Source organism: Peromyscus californicus, unplaced genomic scaffold (assembly GCF_007827085.1).
Source record: "Peromyscus californicus insignis strain IS unplaced genomic scaffold, ASM782708v3 Scaffold_6__1_contigs__length_162567912, whole genome shotgun sequence".
Classification (NCBI taxonomy): Eukaryota; Metazoa; Chordata; class Mammalia; order Rodentia; family Cricetidae; genus Peromyscus; species Peromyscus californicus.
The window spans coordinates 97,568,180-97,591,800 of NW_026294584.1; positions in this window are offsets into that span (position 1 = coordinate 97,568,180).

Genomic DNA, 23,621 nt, shown 5'->3' on the forward strand with positions numbered 1-23,621 from the left:
ATCCCAGGGCTGGGAGGCAGAGGCAGGCAGATCTCTGTGCGTTCAAGGACAGCTGGTCTAGAGAGCCAGCTCCAGGACAGCCAGGTAAACTCAGAGAAACCCTGTCTCAAAAACAAACAAAAAGAATTAAGGTGCAAAAGCATCTGATGAGTATTCCTGGTCTACATGTGTGCTCAAAGGGTTAGAACAGACAGACAGACACATCCACACACACACACACACACACACATACACACACACACACACACACACACACACACACACACACACACACACACACCTGTGGTCACGCATGCATCATGCACAAACACACACACTCTTTGTGCAGAGTTCTCCAACCCTGTCCTTACCTGTTCCCCCTCACTACTGTCTATTCCTTATACTCATGGCCTTTTCTTTTCTTTGCCAAAGCACATGACTCTTAAACCCCACGGTGACATAACTACCAGTCCCCTCTAATGAGGAATCCTCTCATTTTTTTCTCTCCTCTTGTTTTGACTCTGGTTTTCTGTCTGTAGTCCAGGCTGCCAAGGACTGGAGACCCTCCTGCCCTCAGCCAACTGATTGGAGGGGATCCAGGTGTGCACCTGGTCTTAGTGCATTTGAGGGGTTTTGTTTTTTAAACTATCTATGTAGCGGTGGATGACCTTGAACTTTTAATCCTCTGCCTCCACCTACCAAATGTAGGGACTACAGGAATTCCCCACCAAGCCTGGTTTATTTGGTCCTGGGGACCAAACCCAGGGCCCCCTGCATGCCGGGCAAGAGCTGAGTCACACCTGTAGCTCAGGCTAGCCTGGGACTCACTATGTAGCTGAGGAAGACCTCCTGATGGAATTACAGATCTACAACATTGACCCTGAATTTTTTCCGCTCTCTTTTTCTTTTAACCTTTCTAGATGACCTAGTCTTTTTATTGAGAGTCTTTTGGAGTGCCACAAACATGAGCTGTATCCGGATGCTGCTCTTCTTCTGAAGCTGGTGAGCTGTGATCTGGGCAGGAGGGGGGGAAAGGAGGCTGTCCCACCCCATGCCCTCTCAAGGACACTCAGGTCAGTATGCAGCAGTCCCTGGACTGTCCCCTGTGTAGCCGGGCAGCTTTGAAGGATGTTCTGACTAGCGGCCCTCAAGTTGGTCTCATCTAACTCTCTATGCAGCTCCGTGGGACAGGATGGAAGGCACAAGCCTCAACCAGCCCATGTCCAGAACTGCAGCTGATGACACTATGAGATGGAGCCTCACCCCCACTGCTTGAAGGTTTAGTCCCCTCACCCCTCGGGAGATCTCACACCCCTCACATTTAGCCAGTTCTAGGGAGTTTGTGCATTTTTCTTAAGACTAGCCAGGGTGAAGGTGTATGCTTATAATCCCAGGACTCTGGAGGCTTAGTCAGGAGACTAGCCATAAATTCAAGGCCAGCCTGGGCTATATAAGGAGCAGCAGTCTATCTAGCTTTGGTGACACTGTGAGATCTCTCTCTCTCTCTCTCAATCTCTCTCTCTCTCTCTCTCTCTCTCTCTCTCTCTCTCTCTCTCTCTCTCTAACACAGAAGGTGAACAACAGGACTAGTGTTCCGTGTGCCTTGCATGCACACTGGTTCTTGGCCCTGGGTTCTTGCCCAGCATAAAATAAAACCAGATGGAGCATGCTGGGAATCCCAGTATTGGAGGGTGGAGACAAGAGGATCAGGTGGTCAAGGTCATCTTCCAACATGGAGAGTTGGAGGTCAGTCTAGAAGGAATGACGCTATTTTAAAAGCAAACAACCCCTCACCCGAAATCTTAATGCCCAAATCTGAGAAAACAGTGACATGGCAGCCCATAACAACCACCTATTCCGTGTGAATCAGAAGACCTTTCTGATAGAGAGAAGAAAGTCGGGCATCTAGATGTGCAGTGCAGTAATTTTTTTCCCTGTGACTCACATCTGGAACTGGCCTGAGCATTGAGTTCATCCCCTGTGCACAGCACTGAAGAGCTATTCAACAAATACTTTCTGCTGGCCCTGTGGGAGGCGCTGGGGAGCTGTGTGAGTAGTACTCCCTGTTGATCCTGTGGGGGGCAGTCAGGAGGAAGGTTTGGAGAGCATGGAGACCCCCACCTGTGCCAATAGGAAAGGCAGGAAGGCTGCTGTCCCTGCAACCTGTCAGAAACTCTGGTGTTGTGCTGCCCCCTTGTGGCACTTCTATACCAGTTCTGCGTTAGTGCACCTGGTTGGCTGAGGACCCCTGCTTCACCTGTGCCAACCACTGGGGTGCTTGGGTGGGTTTGTGGGTGGGGTGGGGTGGGGGTAGGCTTGCACCGCTATACCCATCTAACATGATTTTGTCCTTCCTTCTTTCATTCCTTTTCCCCATTATCATAATAAAGGAACCAAATACCCTTCATAGCTCTGCTGACCAGGAGATGGCCTTGAAGAAATTGCATAGACACACACTGCTGTTCCTAGCCCTGTTCTTTATTAGGCTAGACGACTGGGCAGCGAGTCAAGAGTGTGAATCGACACTCTGGGTGAGATTCAGAAGCACAAGAGGACCGGGACAGTGACTGTCTGATTTTACATTACCTGCTTTCCTTGTGAGATAGGAGTTCGTTCCCCAGGATGCAAGACAAAGGGCGAGCAGGCTTGCTGAAGCTTGTCACCCCAGCACTTGGAGATGGACAGAGGTGCATCTCCTTTTTGTTTTGTTTTGCTGTTGTGATTTATGTTTGGGTTTTGTTTTCCCAAAGACAGGGTTTCTCTGTTTGGCCCTGGCTCTGTAGACCAGGCTGGCCTTGAATTCACAGATATCTGCCTTCCTCTCTGACCCGAGTGCTGGAATCAAAGGCATGCTCCACCACCACTTCCATTTGATGAAGGTGCATCAATCTTGCTGGCCTTGAGAAAGCCTGTGTCCAAACCACAATTTGTACAGCATCTGTGAATTGACATTTGAGGGAATACATGTGCTACATACCTACAAGTTGGAGCATACACGTGTATGTATTCAAGGACACACATGTACAAGCCCATAAGTGTAAACATATAATGTGTGAGTGATCTGCACACACACTGAAGCAAAAATAGTGATAAAGAAGCACAAAGTTACTTGCAGAACCAGGTAGCTTTTTGGAAAACCTGACCTTCTGTGCAGGAGCTCCTGGTCAGCAAGACCTAGGAGAATGAGACAGGGTGATGCTGCTGAGAACACTGGGGTGGTCCTCTCTGGATGCTCTATGGTTGATGGAGCCCAGCAAGCCAAGCTTTGGAGACTCTTATTATTGCTGAGTAGAATCCAGTTGGTGGGCTGACAAGGTGATGCCAGCTTTGTTAGCACTGTGGGTCACCTGGATGTCTCACCTCTCTGCAGCACGAGACGAGGCGCCTCTCAGAAGCTGAGGAGGATGGCCCTGCACTCGGGAGCAAAGGCCACCTTGATCAATTCTACTGACATTAATGCCCCCTCTCCCAAATCATTGCAATATGTTTTCTATGTTGGAAATAAAATGGCATTGTTAAATGAGCTTTTTGTTGTTTTAAGACAGGGTCTTTATGTAGCTCTGCCTGGCCTGGTACTGTGTAGTCCATGCTGGCCTGAAATTTGAGGCAGTGTGCCTCGGCTCCCCGAGTGGCTGGGATCACAGGTGTGCCTCATCACTGCCTGCTTCTTATAGGCCTGGTTTTGTTTCATGGCTCTTATATAGGGTCACATGTGTTTTAGGTTGGTATCGAACTTGCTATGTAGCAGAGGCTATCCTGAACTCCTGATCCTCTCATATGGCCTCCTTCATGCTCATATCACAAACCTGGGCCGCCACACTGTAGCCTTGATATGACCGTTTGTGCCCAGGCTTATTGCATCTTGTTATGCCATGTTTGGTTGGTATCCCTGGGAGGCCTGTTCTTTTCTGAAGGGAAACAAGGGAGCAGCAGATCTGGGGGAGAGGGGAGGTAAGGAGGGGGGACCTGGGGAGTAAAGGGAGGAGAAGCTGTGGTCAGGATATGTTATATGAGAGAAGAATAAATAACAATTAAAACTTAAAAAATGTGAGCAGAAGACCATGGAATCTTTGGATACAGAAAACTGAGTGACTTTAAATGTAGCCATTTTCTCACAGAATTAAAGAAGATCTCTTCCCTTTAGTCATTTCTCACCCATGGGTGTGTGGTGGGGTGGTGTGGTGTGTGGTGTGTGTGTGTGTGTGTGTGTGTGTGTGTGTGTGTGTGTGTGTGTGTATACATGTTTGTGTATATGTGAGTTTTTGTATATGAGATGACTGTGAAATATGAAAATTGTACAAAATTATTCATGAAGCTACTGCCCAATTGTTATAGCTTCAAGGGGATGGGAACAGAGAGAGTTGAGGGAGGCTGGAATTACTAAATTTTCCTCTACAGATCTTAGCGCTGTCTCTCTGGTTACAGTAAATGCATGCCATTTTTATTACCTTAAAAATAATAATAAAATTAACTTGAAAAAGAATGAAATTTTTTCATGATAAAATTTTAAAGACAAGATGATATATAAAGAGTGACAGGTATAGCAACAGGGCTCTGTGAATAAAGGCACATGCCACCAAGCCCAAGGTCCTGTGTTTGATGTCCAGAACCCACAGATGTAAGGAGAAAACCGACTCCCAAAGCTGTCAGACCTCCACACATGCACCGAGGCATGTGGCTCCCTCCACGTACAAATAATAAACATGATGAAGAAATGCGGGGATCGCTTTGCATTTGTGTACCCGAAGACACACCCAGTAAGTAGATATGCCCACCCAGGTCAAAGACCATGGAGACAAAACACATCCCCTCTCTTTCCAGACCACACCAACATGCTGGAGGATGCTGAATTGTCATAATGTCACTGGAGGGGTAACACGGCTGACCTTGCCCTGAGTGAATGAGAAGATAAATACCTCTACAGGCAGCAGTCTGTGCCAACTCCACTGACTTGATGGCCTTGAGAACAGGAAATCTTAGAGCAAATTATCTCAAGTTCCCTTGAAGATGCCTCTTACTCTTCTAAGTCAGAGCCCACAGCACTGAATGGATTAGCCACTTTGTGCAGAGATGTATCATCGTGTGTGGTAGAAACATGAATAATATGAACATTGAAGTGGGAATTCCATGGATATTAACCTCACTGCAACCTCTCTCCTTAAGATCTCATTAACAATTCTCATACCTCTAGAGAAGATAATATTTGCATTTAATTTTTTTCTTTAGGTACTGGAAAGATAGCTCAGTGGTTTAGAGCAATTGCTGCTCCTGCAAGAGGACCTGGGTTTGGAAACAGCACCCACTGGTGGTTATCAACCATGGGCATTGGGCATGCCCATGGTACACATACTTGTGTGCAGGCAAAACCCTCATCCACAAGACTAAAAATAAAATGTCCCTTTAAAGATGTTCCCGTGGAAATACAGAACAAATTATTCAAAATAAATGAAATTCTAATGAAAATTTGCCCTAGGGCTGGGAGAACGGCTCAGCAAGCATGGGGAGCCAAGATCCATCCCCAGAATCCACATGAGGAAAAGCTGTCTGTGATCCACTTAACCACAGCTTCCCCTGTGGCCACTACCTAAGCTCTTGCTCTACTGATTTCCTGCCCAGCCTACATCTCAAAGGACTGCCCCACTGCCCTGCATTTTGTGTGCATGTGTGTGGATGCACACACACTTGTAATCCCAGACCTAGGAAGACATACACAGTTGGATCACCAGGACTCACTGGTCAGCCAGCCTACCAGTCCGGGCCAAAAACAGCCTCTGTCAAAAAAAAAAAAAAATTAAACACTTCGGTGATACCCAGGTTGTCTTCTGGCCTCCACACACATGTGCCCACATGTGCACTCACATACACAAGTACCTGCAAGCCCACAAACTGGCACACACATATACATACATGGATGTTCACACATACACACACACACATTAAAAAAGTTTCAGTTATTACATAGTATAGTTGCCACCTGTCCTCATTAGTTTTATGTCAACTTGGTACATGCTAGAGTCATTTGGGAAGAGGTGCTATAGATCGAGAAAGTGTCTCCATAAGAGTTGCCTAAGGGCTGGTTTCTCAGAAAATTGAGAATCAATCTACCTCAAGACCCAGGCATACCACTCTTGGGCATATACCCAAGGAATGCTCAATCATACCACAAGGACACATGCCCAACTATGTTCATAGCAGCACTATTTGTAATAGCCAGAACCTGGAAACAACCTAGATGCCCGTCAACTGAAGAATGGATAAAGAAAATGTGGTACATATACACAATGGAGTACTACTCAGCAGAGAAAAACAATGACATCATGACATTTGCAGAAAAATGGATGGAACTAGAAAGTATCATCCTGAGTGAGGTAACCCAAACCCAGAAGGACAAACATGGTATGTACTCACTCATAAGTGGATACTAGATATAAAGCAAAGGACAATTAGACTGTAACCCAAAGAACCAGAGAGGCTACCTAGCAGGAAGAACCCTATGATGACTGTGGCTTATAGTAAGTTTTGGTTTTGCCCAATCACTGGGCAACCTTTAGTGAAACATTTCACTATTAGGATAAGAATTTGTACTATATCAAGCTGATGAAGGAATATGCTGACTGTACTTTCAGGAAGAAAGGCTAAAATCTTTTTAGATTATGGATTAGCCTATAGAAAAATGTCTGTCATAAATCAAACACTGAAGGGGAAGATGCATAGGAATCTCACTTACACAACTTAAGTAAAACATAGCTCTCTGAACAGATGAAGATAGGTTTCTTCTGTATTCCAGAATCTAACCAATATTTATATGTATAATTCAGCTATTATTCAGCTTAAAAGGGCTGATTGGGAATGTTATCATTTTTACTATTTTCTACAGAGAAAATATTTTCCAATTTCAAATAAAAAAGATTTGCCTGAGGGCAAGTTTGTAGTGCATTTCCTTTTTTTTTAATAAATTTTATTTATATTTTATGTGTGACTGCTCTGTCTACATGCATGCCTTCACAACAGAAGAGGGCACCAAGTCTCATTATAGATGGTTATGACCCACCATGTGGGTGCTGGGAATTGAACTCAGGACCTCTGGAAGAGCAGCCAGTTCTCTTAACCACTGAACCATCTCTCCAGTTCTTTAGTGCATTTTCTTTATAACTGACTGAGGTGGGAAGGTCCAGGCCATTGTGGTGGTGCCCCTCCCCCCTAGGTAGATGGTCCTACCTTCACTTCAGTTTCTGCCTCCAGTTCCTGTTGACTTCCTTCATGATGGACTGCAATGTGGAAATGTAAGCCAGATAAACAAACCCTTTCCTCCCCAAGTTGCTGTTGGTCATCATGTTTTGTCACAGCAGTGGAAATCTAACTAAGAAACCCCTCTCTCTGTGATAATTGTCTCCTCTTAGAGTACAAAGTCAAGTCCAGACTGAAACCCAAGTTTCTCAGGAGCAGGAAGACTCGGAAGGTTCTAGTATCATATGGAGAAAAGGCCACCAAAGCTGTGGAGGCTGAGACTATCAAACTCTAAAGCACTCCTCATGGGCGTGGTCAGGGAGTAGAGATGGAGAAATGAGGACCCTTAGGAGGTAAGAGGATGACCTGAGAATTTTCTCCTTCTACCGTGTGGGTCCTAGGGATCAAACTCAGGTCTTCAGGCTCTGAACCAGGTACCTTTACCTACTGAGCCATCTCACGGGCCCCTAGCATGCTTTCTTGACAGCTCTTTCCAGTATTTCAGTCATTGCTCCTTCCTGCGTCTCATTGCTGCTGGTCAACCCATTGTACTAGACCATCATTTACCTAATCATCCCTTTCCCCATGGCAACTGCCAAGTTCTTCCTTTATCTGATTTCCCTCGCACTTACATCCCCTGATGACCGGTTCCACTGTCCCTCACATTGTGTATGTGTAGATAAATGTGTACACACATGATGGGAGGGTCCAGCCCTAGGCAGGAGGTCCTGGGTGCTGTAAAAAAGCAGGCTGAGCAGGGCAGGAGAGACAAAGCCGTGAAGCAGTGTTCCTCCATTACCTTAGCTTCGGTTTCATTCTCTTGTACTGTTCTTCAGGAGCCGTTCACCTTGTTTTTTAAGACAGACGCTTTTACTGGGACCTAGAGCTTGCTGATGAGGCTAAGCTGGCTGGCCAATGGACCTCAGGAATCTACCTGTCCCTGTCTCCCCAGTGCTGAGATAACAAGAACATGCTGTCACATCTGGCTTTTTTATGTGGGTGCTGGGGCTCAGACACAGGACCTTGTGTTTCTACTACTGACTAAGCCATCTCTCAAGGCCCTCTTCAGCTTTTTTAAAAATATATCTAGATTTTAATAAGGAAAACCAAACAATGAATCATACTAGTGGACAGGAATTGAAGAAGTTGTTTTGTTCACTTTCCCGACCCCCATAACTTTCTCCCGGTCAAGTGACTTTGGATTCTTTTCATTTTTAGAAGTCATAGCAGAACCTGAGATCCTAGGTAGTATGTCTCACTTGGGTCTTCCCCAAAACATGAAGTCCCTTGAGGCTGGAATGACATCATGGTTTTGGTGTGTGCTCCCAACAGAACCTAACAGATGGTGTCAATGTCGCTTAATAGATGCTTACTGGTTGCTTGGTTGGTTGACTTAGAATTCAATTATTTTATACTCGCTGAGCATACGCACCAAGGACTTGAGCACAGCATTTAAATATCACTGAGAAACACACAGGGATAGATTGTTTGGGTCATGCCTGAGTTATCTTGTAAAATGCCTCCACATCCAGCACTAATTTGCATTTGCATAAAAACTATTCTGAGGGCTGGAGAGATGGCTCATCAGTAGAGCACTTGCCTGTCTTTCAGAGAACTGGAGTTTGGTTGAAAGCTTCTACAACAGGAGGTTTACAGTCACTTATAATTCCACCTCCAGAGGATCTGGTACCCTCTTCTGCCTATAACTCCAGCTCCAGGGGATCTGACACCCTCTTCTGGCCTCAGTGACCACCTGCACACATATGTGTTTGTGCACACACAGAGTGAGAAATATAAATAAAAATAAAAAAATCTAAAAAATATTCTTCATAACTATTCTTACTGTTTTTAAAAATTCAATACCTTGAATTCAATACTATCTAAACAAGTGAAGGACCTTTTTGATAAGAACTTTAAATCTCTAAAGAAAGAATTTGAAGAAGATATCAGAAAATGGAAGGATCTCCCATGCTCATGGATAGGTAGGATTAACATAGTAAAAATGGCAATCTTACCAAAAGCAATCTACAGATTCAATACAATCCCATCAAAATCCCAACACAATTCTTCACAGTCTTGGAAAGAAAAATACTCAACTTCATATGGAAAAACAAAAGACCCAGGATAGCTAAAAGAATCCTATATAATAAAGCAACCTCTGGAGGCATCACCATCCCTGACCTCAAGCTCTACTATAGAGCTATAGTAATAAAAACAGCTTGGTACTGGTACAAAAACCGACATACGGACCAATGGAATCGAGTTGAAGACCCTGACATTAATCCATGCACATGTGAACACCTGATTTTTGACAAAGAAGCCAAAACTATACAATGGAAAAAAGAAAGTATCTTCAACAAATGGTGCTGGCATAACTGGATGTCAAAATGTAAAAGATTACAAATAGATCCATATCTATCACCATGCACAAAACTCAAGTCCAAGTAGATCAAAGACCTCAACATAAATCCAGTTACACTAAACTTAATAGAAGAGAAAGTAGGAAGTACTCTTGAACGCATTGGCACCAGAGACCACTTCCTAAATATAACACCAACAGCACAGACCCTGAACACAACAATTAATAAATGGGACCTCTTGAAACTGAGAAGCTTTTGCAGGGCAAAAGATACCGTCAATAAGACAAAAAGACAGCCTACAGAATGGGAAAAGATCTTTACCAACCCCACATCTGACAGAGGATTGATCTCCACAGTATATAAAGAACTCAAGAAACTAGACATTAAAATACTAAACAATCCAATTAAAAAATGGGCTAAAGAGCTAAACAGAGAATTCACAAAACAAGAATCACAAATGGCTGAAAGACATTTAAAGAAATGCTCAACATCCTCAATCATCAGAGAAATGCAAATCAAAACGACTCTGAGATACCACCTTACACCTGTCAGAATGGCTATGATCAAATACACTAATGACAGTCAATGTTGGAGAGGATGCGGAGCAAAGGGAACACTCTTCCACTGTTGGTGGGAATGCAAGCTTGTACAACCACTGTGGAAATCAGTATGGCAGTTTCTCAGAAAATTAGGAATTGATCTACCTCAAGACCCAGCCATACCACTCTTGGGCATATACCCAGGAATGCTCAATCATACCACAAAGATACATGCTCAACTATGTTCATAGCAGCACTATTTGTAATAGCCAGAACCTGGAAACAACCTAGGTGCCTGTCAACTGAAGAATGGATTAAGAAAATGCAGTACATATACACAATGGAGTACTACTCAGCAGAGAAAAACAATGATATGATGAAATTTGCAGGCAAATGGATGGAACTAGAAAAAAATCATCCTGAGTGAGGTAACCCAAACCCAGAAGGACAAACATGGTATGTACTCATTCATAAGTGGATTCTAGATATAAAATAAAGAACAATCAGACTACAACCCACAGAACCGTGGAGGCTATATATATAGCATGGGGGACCCTAGAACGACTGTGGTTTATAATAAGTTTTGGTTTTACTCAATTACTGAGCAAGCCTCAATGAAACATTTCACTTTTAAGATAAGAATACATACTGTATCAAGCTGATAATAGAAAAATAAATTAATTAATTAATTTTTAAAAAGAAAAAAGAAAAGAAAAATTTAAACTATTAAAAAAAACAAACAAACATATTTTACTAAAGTAAAAAAAGGGGGAACTAGGGACTCATCATTCCTCTCCACATTCTATTCTTTCCCTTGTTTTATATATTTAAAATTTTTTATCGGTGGATTCTGCTGGAGTATCTGCAGCAGATAAGCACTGGAGGTCTCCTGTTGCAAATCACCCTCTGGAGCAATGGAAGGATCTTTCTACTGGCACTTGGAGGAGACCCAATCTGGTGTTGGTATGGGCCCGGGGTTCTGTTTATATCTTTTCTCAGGACAATGAGGTTCCTCTTTGGGTTCCTGAACGCTCTGTGCACCCTATAGCTGCTGCTGAAGCCCAACATGAGAGACCTATTGGGCCTTCATGAAAAACTCTCCCCTTCTGATGCCATTGGGGATTGAGAGCTCAATATGGCCAGCTTTGGCAAGCATTAATGTAAGCCTAGGAACTGTAGCCATGTGGTTGGATTCTCCAGAAGGTCATGTATGGTAACTGCTTTTTCAAGTATGTTTGAGAATGTGTCACCCAGACACCTTGGAGATTAAGGATAACCCTGAAGGTCACTGACCTCCATTTGTTAACAGTAGCATGCCAGCTAAGCCTTTTCATTTTCACAATCCTCTTCAAGCTGGTGTAGTACCTACTTTCCAGCATTGGCTCTGTGCAACACTTATTGGCCTCCTGAAATTCATTTAGCCCCCCTTTGAAGATACCTTAAAATTTATGAGCCTGAATGTAGCCATTATAAGAGCATTAGTTATGCTCCTTATGAGCTGCTTGTTTTTTTCTTTATGGTTCTTAGTTATTCTTTTGCAGAAATGCCAGCTTAAGTCATGCTGGGATCAAGAAAAATGGGCCTTGGTGGTTCGTGTTCCTGGAGTTGTGTCCATGCCAATGGATGTCCACATGCTCCAGAAGAGAATTTGACATTGTTGCTGCTGTTGTTGCTGTTATAGCAGTGGTGGCCACCACTGCTACTGTGTCTGGGATTACCATTTCATAATTGCTTACTACAGCTAGCACAGTGGAGACCCTGGCAGCAAAAGTAGCTACCACAGTTAGTTAATCTTTCATTCTATTGGGCATGGTAAATTTAATTCAATAGTTATATACATTTCGATTGACTTTGAAAATTATAAATTTATAAACTCAAGTTCCATTTGCTTTTGGGATACCATCTTACAAGGACTCCAATTTGCAGTAAGGCTCGTTAAGGAAGGGAATGGCTCAGTTGCCTTTAGCCTACTGGCTATGGGTAGGATAGGACCTCTGTTGGTCTTTTCTGTGTCGAACACACAGATTGCAAACCCAGGGCCACTTTGAGATCTTTGGCAGCAGTTAACTCTGCAGCTCACACTCGACTGAGCCTGTATGATAATGAGCATTCAGAGACGGGTAATATCTGGGGTGTGCTCACCAACCTAAGACAGAGCGCCTGTGTGGCCTGGGCAGGCGACTCCATGACAGATAAGGTGACCTGCTAACATCCCACACAACCTAAGTCAGAAGCTCATTTTTTAGTAAAAGGGGGACCTATAGGGTCCTGGCCCCCCCGTTTTGGGTAACTGTTGCCTTGCTTGCTGACCTTGATCTTGATATCCTCCCTATGCTAATTCCCTGCCAGGTTCCATAATCCTGAATGCTTAAGGGAAGTTCCTTGTCTGTGTATCCTGCATAATGGGCGTTAACAGCTTAGATGCAAGATTGTAAAACATCTGCATCGAACTTCTGCCCTCCGGGGTTCTCCCATTGTGTTATAAGCCTGTATTTAAGACCTCTTACCTCCTTCAATAAACAGCATTCGGCATTAAATAAATAAATTAATTTTAAAAAATAAATAAATAAATAACTTAATTCAAGCACAGGATGCCAATAACAAAGTATATACATTCTATGTTTTTGTGTTTATTTATTGAATGCGTCAGTAAATGATCACAGCCCATGTGTTGTGAATCAAGAAGCCTCCAGAAGCCTGCTTCATGGTCTCTCCTTCTATAGAACTTCTACTGTGACTCTAACATCCCAGATTAGATCTGACTTGACATACATGGAATGACAGATGTGTGTCCTTGGGAACACACTGTGTTTTGTCATTTGTGGTTCTGATATTCTTCCTATCTGGCTTCCCATCATCCCCTTCTCAGTAAGGATCTATACACTTGGCTTGGTTTTGTATCTCCCAAGTACCCGGAACAGCCCCTGGCCTCAGCAGCTTCTCTGTATTTTCATTAAAGAATTGAACAAATGAAATCACACAGCTAGCCAGACCTTTCCCCTTCAGACATTCTTACTTTGAGCAATTCTGCCTTTTATTTTTGTTAAAAAAAAAAAAGTGTAACAAAAGTCTCATTTGATCCATACAGGAACCCTTAGAGAATCTGGAGGGTTCACCCTCAGAATCGTCAGAACAGAAAGGTCATAAATCTCGCTGAAATGGTGTGACAAGAGTTTGGACTTGGGCTTTAACACTATATTTAATACAAATATGAGCCCAGTGTCTGTGTTTACAGGGTGGACTATTAGCAAGCTGCCATGACATGATGAAACACCCCGATGATCAACGTAAAAAGAAGGAATGCTTGATTTTGGCTCACAGCTCCAAAGGTTTCAGTCAAAGGACTCTTGGTCCTGTTGCTGTTGGCCAGGGGTGACCAGTCCATCATGGTAATGGTACATGGCAGAGGAAGAGTCTATTTATGTCTAGACAGCCATGAAGCAGGGAAAGAAACAAGAGGGGCCAGAGTCCTACTATCCTCCTTCAAGGGCACATCCCCAATGATCTAACTTCCTTCCAGTAGGTCCCAACTCCTCAAGAGTCCATTCCCCTCCCAGTAATGTCACAGGCTGGGAGTGTAGTTCTCAAATAGATGGGTATTTGAGGGCAATTCAAACTCTATCAGACAGCCATCTACTGGCTGCCCAGCCTCTCTTAAGAGAGTTAAGACTAGGGTCTGGAGAGATGGCTCAATAGTTAAGAGCACTGGCTGCACTCAGGAGAACCTGGGCAATTCCCAGAATCCACATGGCAGCTCACAGCTGTCTGTAACTCCAGATCCAAGGGATCTGACACCCTCTTCTGACCTCCATGGACATCAGGCACACATGTGGCATGCGAATATAGATGCAGACAAAACAGTCACACACACAAAGTAAAATTAAATTAAAAATATTTTTAAAGAGTTAAGACTTCACTAAGCTAGCTCCCTGAAGAAGTTCTGGGCTGAAGAGCCGGCTTAGTGGTAAAGAGGGCTTACTGTTCCATCAGAGGACGAACAGTGGGTGGTAACTAAACTCTTGTAACTCCAACTCCGAGGGACCTGACATCCCCTTCTAGCCTCTGTGGGAACCCCTACACATACACACATAGACACACACACTAAAATCAATCTTTCAAAAGAGAGAAAGACAGATGCTCTGTAACAACTTTGGAGTATAGAGCCCAGCCTTCGTCTGTGGGTCAGTCCCCACCAGCACCTGATGATGAGGTGGTTCTATGGCCTCACTGGACAGCAAGGCCTTCCTGACTGCACCTCTGCTGCTGTGGGATGTTCTGTATGGCAAATGTGTTGCTGATTGGTCAATAAATAAAACACTGTTTGGCCATTGGCTAGGCAGGAAGTATAGGTGGGACAAGGAGGAGAATAAAGCTGGGAAGTGGAAGGCTGAGTCAGAGAGACACTGCCAGCCGCCTTGATGACAAAAAGCATGTGAAGATGCCGGTAAGCCACGAGCCATGTGGCAAGGTATAGATTAATGGAAATGGATTAATTTAAGCTGTAAGAACAGTTAGCAAGAAGCCTGCCACGGCCATACAGTTTGTAAGCAATATAAGTCTCTGTGTTTACTTGGTTGGGTCTGAGCGGCTGTGGGACTGGCAGGTGAGAGAGATTTGTCCTGACTGTGGGCCAGGCAGGAAATCTCTAGCTACACCTCTGCTGTTGGTGTGCATGCTAATTCCACACCCTTCTTTTCAATGAAAGAGCTGGAACCCAGTGTCCTGTTAAGGCTTCCTCCACCATCTGAAGGAAGCATGATCACATGCCTCTATTCACCTACCTCTTAGAAATCAGGTAGGGAAAATAACATGCTTCCAGTCCTACTTGTGGAATGAGAAATTTAATCCTCTGAAAATTCAAGGCCAGCCTTGAGCACTTTGCTAAGAGTCGGTGCTTTACTGTGAAAGCTATGGAGAGTGGCGGGGTGACCACTGGAAGCATGGCAAAGACGCAGCTAGAACTGTGTCACTGGAAAATGTGAAGGGAGCAAAGGGGAAGGCAGAGAGTTGAGTTAGGAGACCAGCAGTCTTCCAGGTGAGCGGCGGTAAAGATCTCAGCCTAGGCAGAAGGAAAGTTGGGGAGAGACACTCAAAATGGTTAGGGTCGCCAGGGTTACAGTTGGCCTAGGGGAGGTTGAAAGAGCATTCCAGGACTCCAAAGTGTCTGGATAGGAGAAAACTTCCAAGCTGTGAGCAGCTTGAGCAGAGACAGCCTGCTTGCTTGAAGGAGTCATTTTTCCTTGGGTGGGATAAAGGATGTGGGACTGGGCAGGGGGGCAGCCTGAGGAAGGGGTGAGCATGTGCTAGCTGGGACACTGAGAGCCTCACAGCATGGAAATGTACCGTAAATTACGCTAAAAAAGTAAAACCTCCCCACTCATCCAGTTTCAGGATCTGTGGGGAGCTGTCTGTGCCCACCCTGGAGCCTTCCCTGCAACCCCCATGGGAAGTAACAAGTAACAAGCTTTTCCCTCATGCTGCCAGACAGGCCACAATGACCTGGGGAGAGAGGTGCCCACACTGTGATGAGCAGTATGGCTGATTGCAGACAGGACCAAGCCAGATGCAACACTCAGAGGCCCAGAGTGGAGACTCTGCTCTGTAAAGCCAAACAGGCTCATGAGCTGGAGTGGTGGCACATGCATGGGATTCCTGCACTGGAGAAGTGGAGGCAGGGGGATCAGTTCAAGGTCATCCTCAACTCCTGAAGTTTGGCATGCACTTCACCAAACAAGGCTGGAAGGAAGGGAAAACAGGATCCATGCATCAACAACCTAACCCCGTCCCACCTAGATTTTGGACTCTAATTCAGAGTAGGATACAAATTCCCCCTCCACCCGTGTGTGTGTGTGTGTGTGTGTGTGTGTGTGTGTGTGTGTGTGTGTGTGTGTGTGTGTGTATCAGAGGACAACTTGTGAGAGTCAGTTCTCTTCTATGGTGGGCTCCAGTCTTGCCTATCAAGCTCTCCTCTCTAAGATATATTTATGTGTGAGTAATCTGTCGGCTTACATGCCTGCACACCAGGAGAGGGCACCAGATCCCATTATGGATGGTTGTTAGACACCATGTGGTTGGTGGGCTTGAACTCAGGACCTCTGGAAGAGCAGACATTTTAACCACTATGACAGCTCTTCTTTCCACTGAACTATCTTGTCAAACTTACTACATTTTTAAGGCAATGTACAGTTAGATTGTAAAACACACACGTACACACACACACACACACACACACACACACACACACACACACACACACACAGATCTTAGCTGTCTTTCCTCAGCTGTCCACCTTGTTTTCTGAGGCAGGGTCTCTCAGTGGCCTGGAACTTGCTGAGTAAGCTAAGCCTGCTGACCAGTGAACTTCAGGGATCCATCCGGGTCTGCCTCCCCAGCCCTGGGGTCACAAGTGCATAGCACCTCATCAGTCTCCCCATTGCTCAGCTCCTCAGCTCTCCTGTCACCTGTCTAATCCAGGTGCTTATAGTGGCTCACACCTGTGCTCCAAGTTCTTGGTAGGATAAGCAGGATTGCCACAGGTTCATTGTCAGCCTGGTCTACACAGCAAGGTGCAGGTCATACCGCAGAGCTGACACTTCTTGGGGTGGATTCAGAAGGCTGGATCCATTTGCTCCCCGGCAGAATGGACGACGGCTGTTCACTTGGTTCTGTGTGTGTGACTGTATCTACCCCCGTTATTACCTTAACAAATCCCTGTTACTCTCTGAAACAGACTCCCCTGGATTTTTCATAATAAAACTCTGCACTTTTTCCTGTCTTTAGTGCTCTGTGTTTCACGGATGATTAATGTTGGGTGCACACGAACACCAGGCTGGTCCTTTTCCAGTGCTTGTGTAGGGCACAGCATCAGAGGCTACTTGACTTAGACTCCATTTTCATCATTTTAATGCAGAAAATGTGTCTTATGGTATTGTAGTGGTGACTCGGTGGTTAAGAGTGCTTACTGCTTTATCACCATAACTCCAGCTCTGCAGAGAGCCATATGTCCCTTCCGGTATTTGGGGACATGGAGTTTCCCTTGGACCTGAAAACTCACACACATAAAATAAAAATAAATTAAAATAATAAACTTCCAGTGATAGCCCCTAAAACAATAAACTCCCAGTGCTAGAAAGGGTTTAGTAGAGTCAGGGTTGCCAACACTAGGGTGCAGGGATATGCTTGTTTTAGGAGGTTTATGGCCTGTGTCAGTCTCTGGGGTTCCAGCTAATGGTTCATCCTCAGGTTCCTTCAAGGCCTTACATAGGAATTTAGCTACCATGCTAAGCTGGGAAATCCAGATTCCAGAAGTTCCTCCATGACCAAGTTTTCCCTCAGTTGTTTTATGGCTGGCTTGACAAATAAGGAACATCCTTGCAGTGACTAGAAAGGCTCCTATGTTGGGGGTTAGCATTAAGACACAGGAATTGGAACTTTTGAGGGAGATTTGGGACTTAGAGGGGAAAACATTACATTCACATGAGGCTAGTTTTTGAAGAGTTATAGAATATGCAGTCTTTAAAAAGATCTTGAAGGACTAAATTTAATTTCTCTCTTAACCATGTGGGAAAATACAACACGGAACCACAGTAGATGGAGAAAGCAGTCCTCACTCCACCCACAATCTGCTGGTGCCTTAATCTTGACTCACCAACCTTCAAAAACACAAGTAATCAATTTCTATTTTTTTTATAACTTACCAAAACTCAGGAATTTTTGGATATAAGGAAGAAAACAGATGCCTGGATATGGCTCCATCACCCACAGCTCTGGGAAGAATGATTTGCTGTATAGATAATTCTGGTTGACTTTTTTGTTTGTTTGTTTTTGTTTTTCAAGACAGGGTCTCTCTATGTAGCCCTGGATGTCCTGAAACTGACTCTGTAGACCAGGCTATTCTTGAACTCAGAGATCCGCCAGCCTCTGCCTCCCAAGTGCTAGGATTAAAGTGGGGGGGACCAACCACTCAGCAAATTTGTTTTTCTTGCTCATTTTCAATATATCAACTATCAACTCACTGGGATAATAAGAATGATTATTTGAACGAGAGCGCAGGTGCCCATCAGGGACTCATATGTTTGAGTTTTTGTATTTGGTTCTAAGATATTGTTTAGTAAGGATTAGGAGGTGTGGCATTGTTGGAGGAGGTATGTCACTGAGGATGGGCTTTGAGGTTTCAAAAGTGCATGCCAGGCTAAATATCTTCTCTCTCTCTCTCTCTCTCTCTCTCTCTCTCTCTCTCTCTCTCTCTCTCTCTCTCTCTCTCTCTCTTTCTCTCTCTCTCCCTTTCCTGCAGATCAGAATGTAAGCTCTTAGCTGCTGCCTTAGCTCCATGCCTGCCTGCTGCCATGTTCCCTGCCATGACAGTCATGGGCCAACCCTCTGAAACTGTAAGCAAGTCCCCAGTTAAATGCTTTTCTTTTACAAACTGCCTTGGTCATAGTGTCTCTTCACAGCAGTAGAACAATAACCAAGACACTGGGTGACTTAGCAGACCCAGTCTGGTGCTGGAGTCCCAGGAAGATCCTAAAGAGCTTCCAGTTTTCAGTCCACACTGGAATCCAGAAGAAGTGGGTTCTAACACTGGCTAAGGAAGGCTCAGACTAGATGAACTTGCTAGTGAGAGTGAGGGCAAGCAGACAGAGAAAGCACAAGCTTCCTTCAGCAGGCTGAAGGTGTGGGCCGGATGTAGGGTGGATCTACTGACTCATATGACCCAGAATTAGGGAGAATCTCCACCTCAAATAATTCAACCAAGGAAAATTCCTCTCAGGTGTGCCCAACTGCCTGGGTTCCAGTTAATTCCTAATATACTCAAGTTGACAAGATTAGCCATCACAGCATCCCAACGTCATCCAGAGACCACCATCCATTTCTCAATAGTCTGAGTCTAATGAGAAGGGAATTGACTTTCTCGAGTGTGTATATGATGAACTTTATAAGTAGATAGTTATTAAAGTGTTAGGAAGCAAGTGGAAAAGGAACCATGCTGCCTGTCCACTAATAGATGAATATCAGTGTCCACAACCCACTGAAGGACAACACTCTGGAGCCTGTTGCTGGCATGACCACCATTCCTTCTTTTATTATTAAAGTGGAAAGTATCCTTCTTATGGTTTTGATGGCAGATATCCCACAAAGAATCATATGTTTGAACAGGAGTCACTGTTTGGGGAAGGTGTACATCTTAGGAATGGGGTCTTGCCAGAAGAAGTCGGTCACTGGCAACAGGGGAGAACTGGATGTAACCAGCCTCCTCAGGTTCCTACTGCCCTAGATCCCTGCTTTTCCTGCTACCAAGCCATCCCTATCCTTGAGTGCAGAAACTGAGGAAATCAGCATGATTTGTGCAAAGACTTGATTAGTTCATCTTTTGCTGGGATGTCACAAGAAGCCATTGTGAGGAATGATAGACATCTGGCCATATACAGAACGCACTAGGCCTGGTTTCTGTCCATACAGTGTGGTAGCTGTCGGTTGGTGGATCTCCACACTGGTGAGCTCCACGAGGACTCTGCACATCTGTTGAACCTCAGCAGAGTGAGTTCCCTTCTGAGGCCATGGCATTTGTAGCTTTTCTGTTTATTTATTCATTTATTGGTTTCAGGAATGATTGTCCTTACTCTTACTTTTCTTTATAATCTCCCACTTTATTTTATATTCTTCCTTGATCTCTCATTTTCACGTTGATTTACCCCTTTCCACAATTACAAAACTCAGGAATCAGATGTTGGGGACAAAACCTGCTAGATGAGAGAGGCGGAGAAGCAACCAGAAGACCTTCCTTTGTGACCAGAGACCCAAGGAGAAAAGTTTCTCTACACTTGTCCTAAACCAAAAAGACCTAAAATCTCTAAGTCCCTCCCTCCTCCTTCCTGGGCATCTCTCTATCCATAGTCCTGGTTCCTCCTTCCTCTCTGTGGCTAATTCCTATCAACTAGTTGCTGGCTCCACCCTGTGACCCAAGGTTAATTTTATTACCAGTCTCTAAGTTTCTCAGTGCTATCAAATATCCCATAATACTTTCCTGTTTCTTTTTTTCCAATTGAGCTCCTATATAATATACATCAGAACCCTGAAGTACTCCTCTCAGGCTGGACACAGCGAGTTGTATCATATCTAATTGTGAGGGGTGTGTGTGTGTGTGTGTGTGTGTGTGTGTGTGTGTGTGTGTGTACTCTGTGTGTGTGTGTGTGTGTGTGTGTGTGTGTGTGTGTGTGTGTGTAGTGTGTATATAAGTGTGAGTCTGTGTCTGTGTCCTGCCAAGTCTCTGTTGAAGCATCAGTCACAAAACAAAAGTATTAAGATCTGATGACTCGGCCGGGCGGTGGTGGAGCACGCCTTTAATCCCAGCACTCAGGAGGTACAGGCAGATCTCTGTGAGTTCGAGGCCAGCTTGGTCTCCAAACTGAGTTCCAGGAAAGACACAAAGCTACACAGAGAAACCCTGCCTGGAAAAAAAAAAAAAAAAAAAGCTGGGCGGTGGTGGCCCATGCCTTTAATCCCAGCACTCGGGAGGCAGAGGAAGGTGGATCTCTGTGAGTTCGAGGCCAGCCTGGGCTACAAAGTCAGTTCCAGGAAAGGTGTAAAACTACACAGAGAAACCCTGTCTCAAAAAACAAAACAAAACAAAAAAAAGATCTGGGGACTCACAAGCACTAAAGACTTGCCACACAGCAGAACATGTGGCCTTTAGAAAAGGGCTTTGATAGACTGAGTCCATGCTTTTCCTTGACCACGTGAGAATACATACAAAGTACCAATTAGAGTTAGAAAGCAGCCCTGTTACACACTCAATCTGTTGGTATCTTGATCTTGCTTTGCCAAACAAAAGATACACAAGCAACCGATTTCTGTTGTTTATAAGGGACAAACTAAGACATTTTGTTTGAGAGCAGAAGGACTGGGGTGCCAGGATAGGGCTCCATCTCCTACACATGTTGTCTATAGGGTTCTGGCTGACAAGTACTTTCTTGACCATATTGAACATATCAGGCCACTGTCTTCTGGAATCCTGGACTTTGTTGAGAAGTTTTAGGAACAATGGGAACCATGAGACAAATGGTGTCAACTTTCTCTCAGCCCCACAGATGTTAGTCCTAAGTCCTGGGGTGCCATGGAAAACAGTATTTTCTCACAATATCCCAATGTAGTCAGGAGCTGTCATCCTATAGGACCCATCAATCTGAGTTAAAGAAAAATAAGTTGAATTCTTTGAGAGTAGACATGATGAGTTATTACAAACTTGTCACCGAAGGCTAGGGTCCAAATGAAGAGCAAAACACTCTCCACCTACTAAGGGGAGACTATCAGTCTGTAACCGAGGCAGGGCCAATGCTCTGGAGCCGTTGTCATTCTTATGACTCCTTGTTTTATTATTAAAGTGGAAGGGTCCTTGTTAAGGTTTGGGTGTCAATGCCCCACCAAGAATCGAGTGTTTGGACACTGGTCCCACCAGGTGACACCATTTGGGGAATTTTTGGATCTCGGGAAGTGACCTAGCAGGAAGAGGTGGGTCACTGGGCAACACTGAGGACAGCCATTTGAGTGTAACCAGGCTCCTCAGGCCCCTACTGCCCCACTGGCCAGACCAGTGAGCTGTGCCGAGCCCTCATTGGTCCATTTCTTGCTGTGATGTCACAATGACAGACACTTGAGCACTCACAGCTCTGGCTGAGGCTGCCTCCTGTCCTCACAGTGCAGGAGCTGTCAGTTGGTTGGAGAGGTGGTGTTCGGCACTGGTGAAAGAAAGAGTCGACTTGGACTTTCGGGAGCTGTTGGACCCCGACATTGTGAGTTTCTCTCCAAGTCTGTTGACTTTATTTGGTTTCTTGTTCTCAGTAAATTTGTCTATTGGCTTGTTTTATTTTTGCACTTACTTTTTCATGTTCTTTATTATCTTCTATTTGACTTTTCATTCTTTTTGGTGTGTATGGGGTAATTCAAGACAGGGTTTCTGTGTGTAGCTCTAGCCTTCCTGGAACTCACTCTGTAAACCAGACTGGCTTTGAACTCAGAGATCTGCCTGTCTCTGCCTCCTGAGTGCTGGGAATAAAGGCATGTGCCACCACTGCCCACCAGTTTTTATTCATTTTTAGGCTATGTTTACTGAGGTAGAATATTTTGATACTTTTATTTTATGGGTGTGAGTATTTTGTCTCCATGAACGTCTGTGCACCATGAGCCTGGTACCCGTGGAGGTCACAAGAAGGAGACAGATTAACTGAAACTCAAGTCACAGGTGGTTGTGAGCCTAACCGGCTCACATAGGGCACCTAACCGGGGTTCTATGAAAGAGCAGGAGGTGCTCTGAAACACTAAATCATCTTTCCAGCCCCTCGGTGTTTATCTTTACCTCTTCATGTATTTTTGTCATGTTTTCCTTGATTTATTTCTCCTATTTCAAATCTTTTCTTGGTACTGAATACAGCACATAGAAGCGATTTAGTTATGACAATCACAGGAACACCTGTAATGCATTTTGATCACATTAATCATGTGATTAACCTGTGCTGTTATGCTTTCTTCTCCCACTTCCTCCTCCACTTTCCTAGTAGCCCCTTTTTAAGTTGACGACCCCCTCCTGCTCCCAAACCCCACAGAGGAGAGAAAACAAGCGGCACATTTGGACGACTGGCTTTTCCCAGTCTGTCCTTGTTGAGAGCCCCAGTTTCATCCTGGATGGCTTCCCATGGCTTGACCGTGGCACTCTTGCCCTTCATTCCGTTTCTATATTGTGTCGTTTGTCCTCTAAGCATGCAGAGCAATCCTTGCAAGGATCCTTGTGAGTGTGTTTTAACCATCAAGTATGGCCTTATTAATGTGTTGTGGAATTTGGTGAGAAGTATTAGTACTATTATTAAGGACTTTCACATCCATGTTCATCATGGAAACAGCCTTTTTTTTCTTAATAGTGTCCTTCCCTGGCTTTGGCATGAATGAGTTTGGAACTGTTAAGTCCTTTCTGTTTTGTGCAGTTTGGAGAAGTGCTGACATTTGTTGTTCTTTAGGGGCTGGAATGACTCATCAGTAAGTGCCTGGTCCTGGGCTTTTCTGTGCAGAGTCATTTTTCATAAATACTTCAACCTTTTTGTTTATCATCTCTTCTAAAGTTGAATTTGTATCTAGAAATTTCTCAATTTCATCCACATTTTCCAATCAATGAGAAGAACCCTCTGGGTTTAAAACACAGACTAATATTGGGGTGGGGTAGGTTTGAGAGATGGCCCAGCAGATAGGACCACGTACTGTTCTTACAGAAGACCTAGGTTTGCCTCCCAGCACTCCCATGACACACCATAACTGCCTGAAACTCCACTTCCAAGGGATCTGATGACCACTTCGGGCCTTCTAGGTCATAGAAAAGAAATAATACAAAAAGTATCAGTATTTTAAGTTATTTGTACTACCTGTGAGTGTGCGTGTTGGCACCCTTGAGTGTGCATATGTCTGTGCAAGTCTGCCCACATGGGCACATGCATGCATATGTATGGATGCCCTCAGAGGCCAGAGGTGTAGG